We start from the raw sequence: 14,538 nt of genomic DNA on the forward strand, positions 1-14,538 counted from the left end.
GACAGAATCCAGCGCCCCAACAGGGACTAGAACCCACAGTGCCAGCACCTCAGGTGGAGGATTAGCCTAGTGAGCCACAGTGCCAGCCTTCTTTATTTCTTCATAAAATATAAAATATTTTGAACTGTATTCACTCTTAGACAGGGGCTCACTTCTTCTCAGTATGCAGATATTTTCTATCCCCACCTCATTTTTATCTCTCAATTTGTATATGCCTAAATTTTTTATAAATTATTCATCCTCAGATCTTAAATAGACTTTCATTTTGTTCTCCATCACATGGAGAAACTAAATGTCTAGTCATGTTTTAAATCATTGTGACCAAAAAAGGAATGCCACATTAGATTTGCGTGGCTATAAGAAACGTCCTCATTGGTAGAAATTTTCGCAAAGATGAAAAGATCCTTTAGTGGAATTTTGAATTTATTTTGTAAGCTTTATCACAACACACTATGCTTTAAGTTCTTTTGGATAATGACCAAGTCATACCATATTTTTTAGTATCTGTTACAGCAAAAATTTATCTTTAAATTGCAAAAATATGTCTCCTATAACTCACCTTTTAAAAGTGGAAGACTTTCAAAGTCTCATCAAGAAAAAATTATTCAGCTTATCACTAGGTATCAAAATATATGCTGTCATGGATTAATTGGTCCTGCACAAATTATATAGTTTTGTGTTACTCTCGTTTAGAAGTACATTAACACTATTTTTAGGTTAGTAATATTAGTTCTTGGTCATCATGATATTCTATTAAATTATAATATTGATAAGGTATCTATATTAACATCTATCTGAATTTTTGTCAAGAATATATTTTTAGCTTACCCTTTGGCTCAATTAACTCTGCTTTTTTAGTCTTTTAAAATATTAGTACACTTGAAATGCAATGTTTAATATTTGATACAATCCAGAAATATCTCAGTATGTGATTGTTTCTGATTACTGTTATATCAATAGATATGATTACTTTGATGATTGCAAAGTTATTGAGCATTTTGCTACTTATCTACACATGACATTTCATAAATGGGCATGCTTAATGAGTGCTAAACTCTTTGAAATAGAAACTCATTTCCTTGGAGTCTGACTTATAATACTCAGTAATTCAGTTACTTTATTGCTCTCTAATCATAATTCCTTTAATCCCTAGAAATAGTTACTTAAATTAAAACATTTTTGTCTCAATGTTCTAGTAATTTAAAATTTTGAATATTTGTAAATAACTAAAGAAACTACTGAATATTTTGTAATCAGAATATGGAGCTGCTGCCAAACTGGCTTTTTTTTTTTTTTTTTTTTCAAAGTTCCAGAGAGAGAGAGAGAGATCTTTCACATTAAGGACAGAGATCCTACATGAGGTGTAAGTGCAGAGTGACTCCTGTTGTTGACTTAACAAATTGACACTCTTGTTTATGGCCTCAGTAATCACCCTAGGCTCTTGTCATGAGTTGCCAAGGCTATGGAAGCCTTTTGAGTTCGCCGACTCTGATCTTACAATATGAATTAATGCTATAGCTAGTACTCAAACAGTACTTTACACTTTGTGTTTCTGTGTAGGTGCAAACTGTTGAAATCTTTACTTAATATATACTAAATTGACCTTCTGTCTATAATATAATTGAAAATGCATCTGGATGTGAATGGAATCGGAGAGGGAGCGAGAGATGGGAGGGTTGCTGGTGGGAGAGAAGTTATGGGGGGAGGGGAGCCACTGCAATCCATAAACTGTACTTTGGAAATTTATATTTGTTAAATAAAAGTTAAAAAAAAAGAGATCTTTCAATTGGTGCTTCACTTTCCAATTGGCCACAGCAGCTGGAGATAGGCCAGTCCAAAGCCAGGAGCCAGTAGCTTCTTTTGGGTCTCCCATGAGAGTAGAGGGCCAAAGTACTTGTATCATCCTCTGCTGCTTTCCCAGACATATTACCAGGGAGCTGGATCAGAAGTGGAGCATAGAGGACTCAAACCATTGCCTTTATGGGATGCCGGCATAACAGTTGATGCTTTGCCTTCTTTGCCACAACGCGAGCCTCAAATTAATTGTTTTAAAATTGAGCCTGACTACTTTGTTGAGAACAGTCCTCTTGGAGATCTCCCAGGCATTGCACAGGTATCTCCACCTCAACTTGTCCGGTTGCATCAATACCACTGCCACACATCACTTTTGGCTCAAAGAAACAAACAAAACTTTTATTGATCACTCATTTATAAATTAGAAAGTAATTCTTGTTGGAAGTACCATTGAGCTCTCTCCCAGACCAGAAAGGAAACATTTATAAGCCAGGAGCAGCAACCTATTTTAGGAAGAAAATCGATAAATGAAGCCAAATAACTATTTAGTAAATACTTAATTGAACTCATTTTTCATTTTTATTTTTTAAAGATTTATTTATTTATTTGAAAGGCAGAGTTACAGAGAGGCAGAGGCAGAGAAAGAGAGAGAGAGAGAAGTCTTCCACCTACTGGTTCACTCCCAAATGGCTGCAATGGCTGGAGCTGAGCCCATCGGAAGCCAGGAACTAGGAGCTTATTCTGGGTCTTCCTTGTGGGTGCAGAGGCCTAAGGACTTGGATCGTCTTCTACTGCTTTTCAGGCAATAGCAGAGAGCTGGATCGGAAGTAGAGCAGCTGGGACTTGAATCAGCACCCGTATGGGATGCCGGCACTATGGGCAGCAGTTTTACTCCTATGCCACAGCGCTGGTCCCAGAACACATTTTTCGGTTAATCGCATAAATCTGAATGGTTTCATTTATTTAAACAGTAATGATGTGACTCCTTGATAAACAGGTGTACTTTGGGGCATATGTTGTGGTTTGGCTGCCACCTGAGATGCCCCATCCCGTATTAGAATACCAATTCAAACCTCCACATCTCCACTTTCAATACAGTTTCCTTCTAAGGCATTCTGGAAGAAAGGAGATGATGGCCAATTGCTTGGGCCCTGGGTAGCAAACCCACATAAAAAATCCAGATGGAGGTCCATACTCTGGTCTTCGACCTGGCCCAGGCCTGGTTTTGCAGATAATAGGAAGTAGACCATTTTTTTCCCATTAATCTGTCTTTCAAACAGATGAAAATAAATACAAATTTTTAAAAGTAAGCTCATGCAAAGGCAAATATTTCTTCATTTGTGATATAGATACACCTACATATATGTATATTTCACCAGGTGCTATGTTTATACTATGTAAACATATTTTTATATTTAAAGTATATTATCTTCTGTAACAAATAAACTTGAAAGCCTACTTATTCTGTAATTTAATTTTTATTTCCTAAATGCTAAGACATACAATGAAAATACATGCAATTTTATGTTTGTTTCTTCGTAACTGTATATTAGAATGTTCACTTTTTGTTCCTAGCAAGTTACTGATACACATTGTGATATGTGAACTCTTTGTTAAACACATTTGATCATTATTATCCACCTCACCAGGAACACACAGGGAAAAATGTGATGATTTATATGCAAAGCACAGCAATCTCGCCTAGAGCAGTCAAACAAACGCTGTTTATTAAGAGGATACTATGTGTCTGACTCTTTGCAGAAAACCAGCTCATGGAATGAGGCTATACCTGTGGCCATTTGCCTATTAAATCTTATGAACGTACCCTTTGGAGTTCCATTATATGCTTATAATATGCAAATGTAGTCTCAGAATTTATTAGAGTTCTGGTAACTTTCTTAAATATAGACACTTTGAATAAATAAAATAAATGGAACTTTCCTCAAAACAACCAAAAAAAAAAAAAAAATCTGTTGCTGGTACAATGAATTTCTCACAACTGTTTTGTTTCTTTTAGTTTTCAGGCAAGGTCTTATGATGCAATGAAATCAGTTCCAGAGAGAAGACAGAGGAATTTGTGGTGAAATTTCTCTAGATGTCAATAGAACAAAGAATTAAATTGTTCTATATTCCAAGGACACTATACACACACACACACACACACAAACACATGTGGGCACCATATATATATATATATATGCACACCATATATATATATATGGACACCATATATATATATATATATATATAGAGAGAGAGAGAGAGAGAGAGAATTAATGATAAAGAGGAAAACTAAGGTAACAGAAGCTTTTCATGTTCCTTAGGCAGAAGTGCTTATTAGTTTTAAACTGTGGGGAAATGGGTGTGGGCAGCAAGGGGAATTCAGTTTATGTTGGATTGACCTCACCAAGTCCAAATTATTATTTTTAAATTTTTTTTATTTTTTAACTTATTTGACAGGTAGTTAAACAGTGAGAGAGAGAGAGACAGAGAGAAAGGTCTTCCTTCCGTTGGTTCACCCCACAAATGGCCGCTATGGCCAGTGCACTGTGCCGGTCTGAAGCCAGGAGCCAGGTGCTTCCTCCTGGTCTCCCATGTGGGTGCAGGGGCCATAGCACTTGGGCCATCCTCCACTGCCCTCCCGGGCCACAGCAGAGAGCTGGACTGGAAGAGGAGCAGCCAGGATTAGAACCCGGCCCCCATATGGGATACCGGCGCCACAGGGGGAGGATTAGGATTTTATTCTCCTGAGATGAAATACAGTTTTCTTAGCAAGGAAATATGTAAACTTAGGGAACTAAATACTGAACTGATTCTAGTCAATTCAACAGATGTAGAAAATGAAATAGTTAATATTAAACAAGAAGAAACGCTGTCGTTGTCATAGCTATAGCATAGGGAAGGACAACAGGTCAGTGACTTTAGCAGAGCTTATGATACTAATGAGTATTGTCTGAAGTGAAAATGATCAGTGCTAATTGACATTGTAGGATTTAGTAGAGGTCAAATCAGTGTAACAAAATTTTCAATAAATTGTGTTTTGAAACTTTTGCTTTGTAGAACCCACGAAGTGAATCTTATTTCCAGTCCAAACAATTGGCCAAACTATATTCATTAAATGAATAAATGAGACTGCCATTCCTTTGCATCTTCTAAAATCTTTTAATATTAGTCAAATAATGAATTTCTTCGCCTTTAAACATGTCTTCTAATAAAACTCCTTATCTAGAATATTCAATCCAGGGGCTCCTTTTATCTTTCTGAATGCTGTCTGTAAATTTCATTCTCACTTTGAGCCACTATTCTTTTGCTTTTCCTGTCTTAATAGGAATACTGCTCAAATAATTTTATTAAATTTTGGTAAGATTTTATATTAAAAGAGGTCCTATAATTTCTAAAAATCTTTGCATCACTTACTTGGCATTCTTGAATATATATGTTTGTGTTTGTGTTTATATATACGTGTATTGTTACATACGCATATATAACACATATAGTGTATATATACATTAGACAGTATATAGTATATACATATATTTTAAAATATCCAATGTGTATATATCCATGAATTATATTCTATACATGTATAATGCAGATGGTTGTGTACCTGTACATACATACATGTAAAGCATTGATTATTGAAACAAGTATCGTAAAGTTATTATTTAATTTTCTCTCTGCAAAACCCAAATTAATGAAATTATACTTTATTCATTTGACATTGAAGAGCACACAATTTCAGTGTTATATGGTTTTTTAATACAAATAATGGAATAGCTGATTATACTTAATTTTTTATATGTCAAGCATTTATTCTATTGCATACAACTTTATGCCCACAATCTCTGTAGGGCAAGTAAAAATCAATATTTTAGCATCATTTTATATAGGAGCATATGGGAAAATATAAATTTTAACTGCCCTATAGTCCAAAAGAAAGTATGATGTCTGTATAGAACACAGTCCATCAAACTTTTAATTTCAGTTTAAATGTCTACTGTTTCTTTATAGAAAAATAGTATGCATAGAAACAGGTTTTCTGATCAAGTCATTGAGTACAGGTATCAGTTCTGAACATCTGCCATGGGCCAGTTATGAAACAATCTGCAATAGAATGTGTGTCATGGGTCATTGTGATAACACTACTCAGGGTCCTAATGTTCAGATTTGATTTGAATTTGATCCCATCTTTATCAATTTAAACTGTAGACTCTTAACTCATAGATAATCCTGAATGAATACAAGTAGAGGGGGAAAATCATCTTTTAAACGTATTTTATAATGAAAAAATTCAACAAGCAAATCTTATTTATTATTTAAGGTATAGCTAAAAACAATGAATTATTTATGAGCATACCCTCTTAAGGCTCACAGAGTTTGTGAAGAATTCAAATAGGAACTGCTGTTAACATCCAGTGGGAATCTGAGAGAACACTATAACTTTGAAAATGGAAAGACATTTATTTCAACAGAAGACAGAAGTCAAACTTCTATTTTATAGGTCAGAGAAAATTTCAGTTGGCCAGAGCAAGGTGAAAACAGGGCTTTCATGAGTTTTATTCACGAGAGAACTAGGGTTAATCTGAATAGATTTTTTTTTTTTGTAAAATCTTCTGTGAAAGTGTTTTAAATGGTTTTGGTCTAACTATATCACAATAGATTGATTAACAAGAATGACTGTGAACACTTGTGGGGTAAGGATCAGTTCCAAGGTGGACATTTGAATATCTCCTCTAGAGTAGGAGTCAGAACCACAAAACATGTCCGTTTTGTGCCTTTAAAAGTGGTGACTACCTCTGGAGGCATATGAACTTTTCCAAAAAGTAGAATAAAAAGCATTGAGCCAGAGAACACTCCATCTTTCCCAGCAATAGCATATGACTTTCCGGTTTTGCTTCATTTTATGAAGAAGAGACTTTGAGTATTATTAAAAAGGACAAAAATACAGTAAGATATTGTTTATGATTTCTAAAAATCTGAGCTGAGAAATTCTCTTACAAAAATGAGTATCTTTGATATATAATAACCTATGGATAGTTAATCTGCTAGCTGGAAAACTCAATCACACCTGAGAACAGAAATGAACTACTGAGGCGCATGAGGAAATTATTTTGAATAACTTAGACTAGCAGGCAGAATGTGAAAGAAGTTTTTATTTAAAACATTCTAATACCCCAGCTTTGCCGTAGGAAAAATGAAAATGAAGGATCTGATGTGCAACTGCTGTTAATATATGGATATTTTTCAGAATAATAGACTTATTCAGAGGAAAATATAAAAGCATTGTCTGTGAAGGTCTTTAATAAAGGAAAATCACATTTTGGCAAAGGTGGAGCTACTGTTTAGCAAAGAGAATACATTACAAGAAATCCTCCTTGCTGCTTACTTGCTTACTTCTTTTTTTTTTTTTTTTTTTTTTTTTTTTTTTTTTTTTTTTGACAGGCAGAGTGGATAGTGAGAGAGAGAGAGAGAGAAAGGTCTTCCTTTTGCCATTGGTTCACCCTCCAATGGCCGCCAGGGCTGGCACGCTGCGGCCAGTGCACCACGCTGATCCGAAGGCAGGAGCCAGGTGCTTCTCCTCGTCTCCCGTGGGGTGCAGGGCCCAAGCACTTGGGCCATCCTCCACTACACTCCCGGGCCACAGCAGAGAGCTGGCCTGGAAGAGGGGCAATCGGGACAGAATCCGGCGCCCCGACCAGGACTAGAACCTGATGTGCCGGCGCTGCTAGGTGGAGGATTGCTGCTTACTTCTTATTGTATTTTTTGTTTTTGTCTTTAAAGAACAAGATTGTACATGATGGGATTTGCTTACAATATATGAGCATATGTAATTAATTGTTAGCACTCATTCTCCTTATGCTGAAATCTTTCTTACCGTGTTAGTTTGGCTATTAAGTAAGATTATAATCTGAAAATAATCTTACAATTTTACATACTCTGTCTCTCATTTATGAGAAAAACAAGTGTTTTATAAGTTTGAACAGGGGATTTAAGTCTTTTTAAACCATGAGAAAGAAGATGTGGAAAACTGTTGACTTCACTTTTTGTTGTAGTTGATGTTTGATTATCTTTCTTTTCCTCTCAGTTGCTACCAATTATAATCATTAAAGCTACAGTGGAATACAATGAAAAGATGCAATAGAGTGAAGATAGTTTAGAGGAGATTATTCTGATCAAATAATGGCATATCTTCACTGAACAGAGGCCAACATCACCTATTTTCCCGAGTTGTTGGGAATGCTTTGCCTGAATACCAGCATAGTTAGTAGCATTAGATTCTCAGACCTATGTCCAAGCTTTCATTATGTTAAATCAATTTAAAAAGTGTATGCAATAGTGTTTTAATCTATAGTGTACTACATAGCAACAGTCAATACTATTGATAACAAAGGGCCTTCAAAAATTATGGAAATGCATATTATATAAAGGATAGATTACAAAGTATTTTTGCAGCAAAAATAGACTTATATTTCAATTCCATATTCCATAAAATTTTTGAAGCACTGCTATATTTTTTCACTGCAAAAACCAAACTCGCTACCTAGAGTTACTTTTATATCTAAGTAGAGTAGGCTAAAGCTCATATTACAGAATTTACAAGGGGCCAAAGGCCTCCTTCCCAGACACAATTTTGTCCATGACCATAGCTCCTATTTTAGCACCTGTATTCAAAACTCTATCATTATGAAAAAGCTATGACCTAAATTACTGAAGAATTAATTCATTAATAATATGGATGGCTAATTAATTATCATTCATTTTAAGGTGAACAAATTTCATGCGTTCATATATACAGATTTATGAATATAGTGATACTTTCCAACCTACCCTCTCTCCCGTCCAAACTCCTACATTTCTCCTCCTTCATCTTTTATTCTCTCATTGTAAAAAATGATCTACTTTCAGTTTATTTTATACCCATAAGATGAACCCTGCAATATGTAAAGAGTTCAACCAATAGTAAGAAGAAGAAAAAACACTGTTTAATTATCATATAAATTATGAACCACAAAGAACAGAATTTTAGGGAATAATACACATAGGAAGGATTATACACCTCTGAGAATACTGGGTTCTATTACCTTATATACATAACGTAAGAAACGCTTACAGAATTCCTTCCCACTAGTCTATTGGTGTGAACTGAATTTTCATAGAGAGACTAATTTTAGAGCAACATTGCCATTTTTCTTTTGGTATACTTTATGAAGTTTTAATGTGTTTTATATAAGCCTAAAACTTGAAGTAAACTAGAACTGGAATGTAATTCCAGATTTACTATATTTACAAACTTCTTTAACTCTTTAATATGCAGTTTTCCCTCATTTAACATTGAAAAGAGAATGATACCTCACTTATCTAACTAATATTAGAAATAACTATAATATATAATACCTAGTAATTGCAACAGCATCTCTGGGCAAAATGAATGAATTTCCTCATCTTTATCAGAGAGGCACTATTCTTGTTTCTACTTCACAAATTGGTAAACTGAGGGTAAATAACATTTTGCAAGTGATACAGCTAATAAATAACAAATCCCAGAAGTACAACAACCAGTCCCATCTGAGTCCAAGATTGACACATTTATTCTCTCTGTCATATCTCTCCCCATAAAGTTTTTAAAAGTAAGTACTCAATAAGAATACGACGGAGAGATATGGTCTGTACCATCCTTTCAATGAGAAGTATTCTTTGAATAAAGGCAGAAAATATGGTAAAGGATCTTTTATCGTGTCATTACTGGTAATCTCTTGGAAATAATAAATGAGGTAATGGGCTTAATTCTGTGCAACTACAAGGGACTTTTTAGAAATTTTTAAATGTGGCAAAATGTGCCCATGTCCTATTGCAGTTTATTACACATACACACACACACAGAACACTAGACATAATTCAGACAAATGTATCTAGACATAATTCAGATAAATATCTCAAGCTTAAGAACATATTTCTAAAATCTAAAAAAAAATCAGACACCTTAATTAGATTTTGAAAATGAATGTGGCTTGAAGATAATAATATATAAAAATGTACTGAGATTCATTAATCAACAGGGAGATATAAGTAAAAACCACAATGGATCATCTCTTACTTATTATGCCAACCATTATCAGAGAAATGAAACATAACACATGTTGGCAAGGATGTAGAGCAATGGGAACCCTTTTGGATTTCGGCTGAGAATATACATTTGTTCAGTCATTATGGAAAATGGAATGAAAATATATTAAAGAAATTAAAAACAGCATAATCTTTGATCCAATAAACTCACTTCTGATACATATCTGAAAGAAATAGTCATTATCTCAAAGAGATTATCTATTCTTCCATATTTATTTCTACATTATTCACCGTGTCCAAGATTTGGAAGCACTGTAAGCATTTATCAGTAGCTATTTGAATGAGGAAAATATGATATACACACACAAACACAGATAGCACATTTTCAGCTTAAAAAGGAAGGGAAATTCTGTCAATTATGACAACAGGATTAATGTGGAGAATGTCATGATAAGCAAAATAAGACAGACACAGAAAGACAACATAGCATCATCCCACTTAGAAGTAGTGGAATCCAAAAGTGTCAAACTTAGAGAAGAAAATTTTGATTAACAGAGTCTGGGGTAGAGGGATATGTTGGTCAAAGTGATAAACACATAATTATATGAGATAATTAAGTTTTGGAGTTCTAATGTACAACAAAATGACTGCAATAACAATATTCTATAAAACATTCGAAATTTGCCTAGGAGATCTTAAGTGTCCTGACTACACATACAAAAAGGTCACTGTGTTAGGTGATTGATATGTTAATTACCTTGATTGTGGCTAATGTTTTATAATATACGCTTGTATGTTTATAGAATTACCAAAGTTGTAATCCTAAAATATGTTCATTTTTAATTGTTACCTATACCTCAATTTTATTTGATAAAAGGAATAGATTATAAAGATTGTATCTGATTTGCAGAATTTATACTTTATGACTTGTGGTGGGTTGAATGATATAAAGAAATTGTTTCTAAGATTTTTCTAAGACTAAAATAGAAGTAGACAATGATATTTTCCAGATTAGGAAATAATAGATTTTATTGTTTAATAAATCCAGAATGTGAAATTGAATTGTTTATTTTTTTTAAAAAAATATTTGTTTATTTGAAAGGCAGAGTTGCAGAAGCAGAGGCAGAGAGAGAGAGAGAGAGAGGTCTTCCATCTGTTGTTCACTCACCCAATGGTTGCAATGGCCATAGCTGTGCCAATCCAAAGCCAAGAGTCTGGAGTTTCTTCTGGGTCTCCCATATGGATGCAGGAGTCCAGGGAGTTGGGCCATCTTCCACTGCTTTCCCAGACCATAGCAGAGAGCTGGATCAGACGTGGAGTGGCTGGGACTTGAACTGGCACCTATATGGCATGCTGACACTGCAGGAGGTGTTACCCACTATACCACAACACCAGCCTTCAGAATTGTTTATTACTTTAATCTTTATGAGTACTGAGTACATTAATTCTGATAGAAAGATAACTATATAAGCTATCCAAGCTCATGAAAGCATTCCTATACTTGATTGGAAGAAGATAATTACTATATATAAAAAGACAATGCTGGGACCATGTTGTGGCATAGTTGGTGAAGCCCCCACTTGCAATGTCAGCATCACATTTGGGTGCTAGTTTATATCCTGACTGTTTCACTTCCTATCCAGCTCCCTGCTGATAGCCTCGGAGAAGTAGCAGAAGATGCCCCAAGTGTTTGGGACCCTGCCTTCCATGTGGGAGAACTAGATGAAGCTCTTGGTTCCTGATTTTGGCTTGGTCCAGTGTGACCCAGTGCGGCCATCTGCAGAGTGAACTAGTGGACAGAAAAATCTCTCTTTCCCTCTCTCTGTAATTCTAATTTTCAAAAATAAATAAATCTTTTTTTTTTCAAAAAATAATGCATTGTCTTCTTTGAAAAAATGTATATTCATCTTGAAAAACAATTCCTGTTTCTGTTACAAGAGTTCAGGTAAGATTTATTATTACAGGTAATGTAGGGATAGGCATTACCTTTTTTTTTTTTCCACATTTTTTTTTTGACAGGCAGAGTGGACAGTGAGAGAGAGAGAGACAGAGAGAAAGGTCTTCCTTTTCTGTTGGTTCACACCCCAATGGCCGCTGCGGTTGGTACGCTGCGGCCGGCGCACCGCGCTGATCCGATGGCAGGAGCCAGGTGCTTATCCTGGTCTCCCATGGGGTGCAGGGCCCAAGCACCTGGGCCATCCTCCACTGCACTCCCTGGCCACAGCAGAGAGCTCGCCTGGAAGAGGGGCAACCGGGACAGAATCCGGTGCCCCGACCGGGACTAGAACCTGGTGTGCCGGCACCGCAAGGTGGAGGATTAGCCTAGTGAGCCGCGGTGCCGACCGGCATTACCTTTTTAAAACCACCTTTGGCAAAACTGACCTGCCATGTACATTTATTACTCTGCCAATTTTTCATTACAATTTTTCATTGCTCTTACTGCTATTATTTTATCATCTTGGACTTCCCAGAAGAATTTTTAATGTCATAGCTTCAGAACACCATAGAAGTAAATGATGCTTATATTTTGTTTGCAACATCAGCACTTGAGAGAATCATATGCCTACAAATTGATCCTGATAAGTTATAAAAATCCACAACCTTACCCAGTCTTTTCGATGTGAAAGACTGAAGAGAGTTTGTAGGCAACTCAAGCTGTTTATCTCAGAGGGATAGGATGGAAGCAGAGTAGGAACAGAAAGGAGGTGTATCATACCTGAGGATCTGCTTCTGAATAACTTCCACAATCCATGTGTGACAAAGGCCATCTGTTCATCAAATATGCCATGGACACTTTGTGGATGGGATTTTAAAAAAAACACTATTACTATTTTGGAAATGTACTTTAATTATATATACTGAAAAATTTGGACTATTTAATACATATTGTTTTATGATAATTTTGTATTGATTGTTCAAACCGATTATGTCTCAAAGTTTTATAGGTTCGTTTACTGATGAAAACATGCACGGTGGCTCACCTTGGCAGGAGAAGATAGATACTCCTACAGCACATTATCATCCCATTAAGGAGATCAGATATGACACTGCTCTGACTGTGTGGCACTAAATACAAGCTGAAAATATGAAACAATAATTGCTTAAATGGATTTGTTAATAAATGCATTTAAAATGAGTTTTGAAAATCATTTTCAAGAAAAGCATAGAGATGAGTGTATGTTAAAGGTTTTGTTAATTTTGAGACCAAAAAACAGGAAACACTTTCCATAAATAAAAATCTTTGTTGTACACATTCTTTAAATTAGAATTTTATGAGGTGTCTTATGAAATTCATTTAAATAAAGTATAAATCTTCCCAACTGTTTTTATATGAATATTTAATAGATTTATTTTGTTAGCATGTCGCCAATGGAATATAACAGCACATAATAATGGATTTGGCACTTGCAACTGTACGACATCATGTTGAGTGAAACAATTCAGACACAGGAAAACAAATAATACATGTTTTCCCATATATGTGGGAGCTAAAATTAAAAACAAAAAAGTCAAAAACAACAACAACAAAAAAAGAGATGGCTCTGTGTGCATCAGTATTGATGCAGATATAGTTTTGACAAACTTTTTTATAATCTTGTCAAACCAATGTTTAAGAATGGTACATCACTATAGTTTTAATGATTGGTGTTTATTTAAAATGTACTGTATATGAGTCAAATTGTCATATTTTCATTTGACTTTGTTTATAGTCCTTGCATTCTTGCTGTTTACTTGTTAAACTCTCTATTTATTTGAGATGTTAACTATAATGTAAATTAAAAATGCATTATCTCAAAAGTTTTTTAAAAAACAAGAAAACACATTATAAACCCAAAATCATAGAATAGACAAAGGTAGTAAAATGAAAGACACTTGAATTCTAATCCTAGTTTCCCAGTTATTCATTCTGTAAGATGCTGGCTGGGTGGTATTTCCTCTGAAGATTCTGGGGAATAATTCATCCTTTCTTCCAACTTATGATAACTCCTTTTTTTGACTTGTAGCTCATAAACTTCAATCTGGCCTCTGTCTTCAAGTGCCGTTTTCCTCTTTTTCCCTGTTTCTCTCCTGTGTCTTTTTTAAGCATACTTCCCACTGAATTTAGGACTCATCTGGACAGTCTACGATGATCTCATTTCAATATCCATAACCTGGTTATTCTTCGAAGAACCCTTTCTTAAAGGAGACCTCATTCACAGGTACAGAGAGATGAACCTATCTTTTGGGAGGATGTCACTAAACCCAAAACAATGAAGTTTGATTTATCAAAAATTTCCTTTTATCTTTAATAACATTATTATCTTACATTTTCTTTTTCTCATTTGCGAGCGAACTTAAATTGCTTTCTGAAGTATTTTTAATGATGATGGTTATAGTCGTGCTCAGATCATTGTAACCTCTCTTTTCTCTCAGCGTTGGTGTGAGTTGATAGTCTTCTCAATCTATGCTCTTTGCTCTTGTTTTGTTGGATGACTTTTTTCTAGGATTCAATAACAGTTTAGTTTTCAAAGTCTTTTTCTATGGTTTTGGTGTTTGGTTTATCTGGTGGTGCCGCTAGGAGCACCCATTGATTCTGACTTTGCTGCCAGATGCAAAGGGATGGTTTTTTTTTAGGCAGGATCTTGAGTGCCCTTCAGTGGGAAAGGAAATCAAGAGAAGAGGACAAAGAGATTTCCATGG

General features: G+C 35.1%; 1 long non-coding RNA gene across 2 annotated transcripts in view; it reads right to left on the bottom strand.

Annotated features, from left to right (window-relative positions):
* Window positions 1-7,547: 7,547 nt before the first annotated feature.
* LOC138848809 (uncharacterized) overlaps window positions 7,548-14,538 on the bottom strand; it is a 276,973-nt gene continuing 269,982 nt past the window's right edge. For both annotated transcript variants that reach the window (XR_011386907.1, XR_011386908.1), the window contains exons 4-5: window positions 12,840-12,935; window positions 7,548-12,651 (exon numbers count right to left, since the gene is read on the bottom strand). This is a non-coding gene — a long non-coding RNA (uncharacterized lncRNA). The remainder of the gene's footprint in view (window positions 12,652-12,839; window positions 12,936-14,538) is intronic.

This window comes from Oryctolagus cuniculus, chromosome 2 (genome assembly GCF_964237555.1).
Source record: "Oryctolagus cuniculus chromosome 2, mOryCun1.1, whole genome shotgun sequence".
Lineage (NCBI taxonomy): Eukaryota > Metazoa > Chordata > Mammalia > Lagomorpha > Leporidae > Oryctolagus > Oryctolagus cuniculus.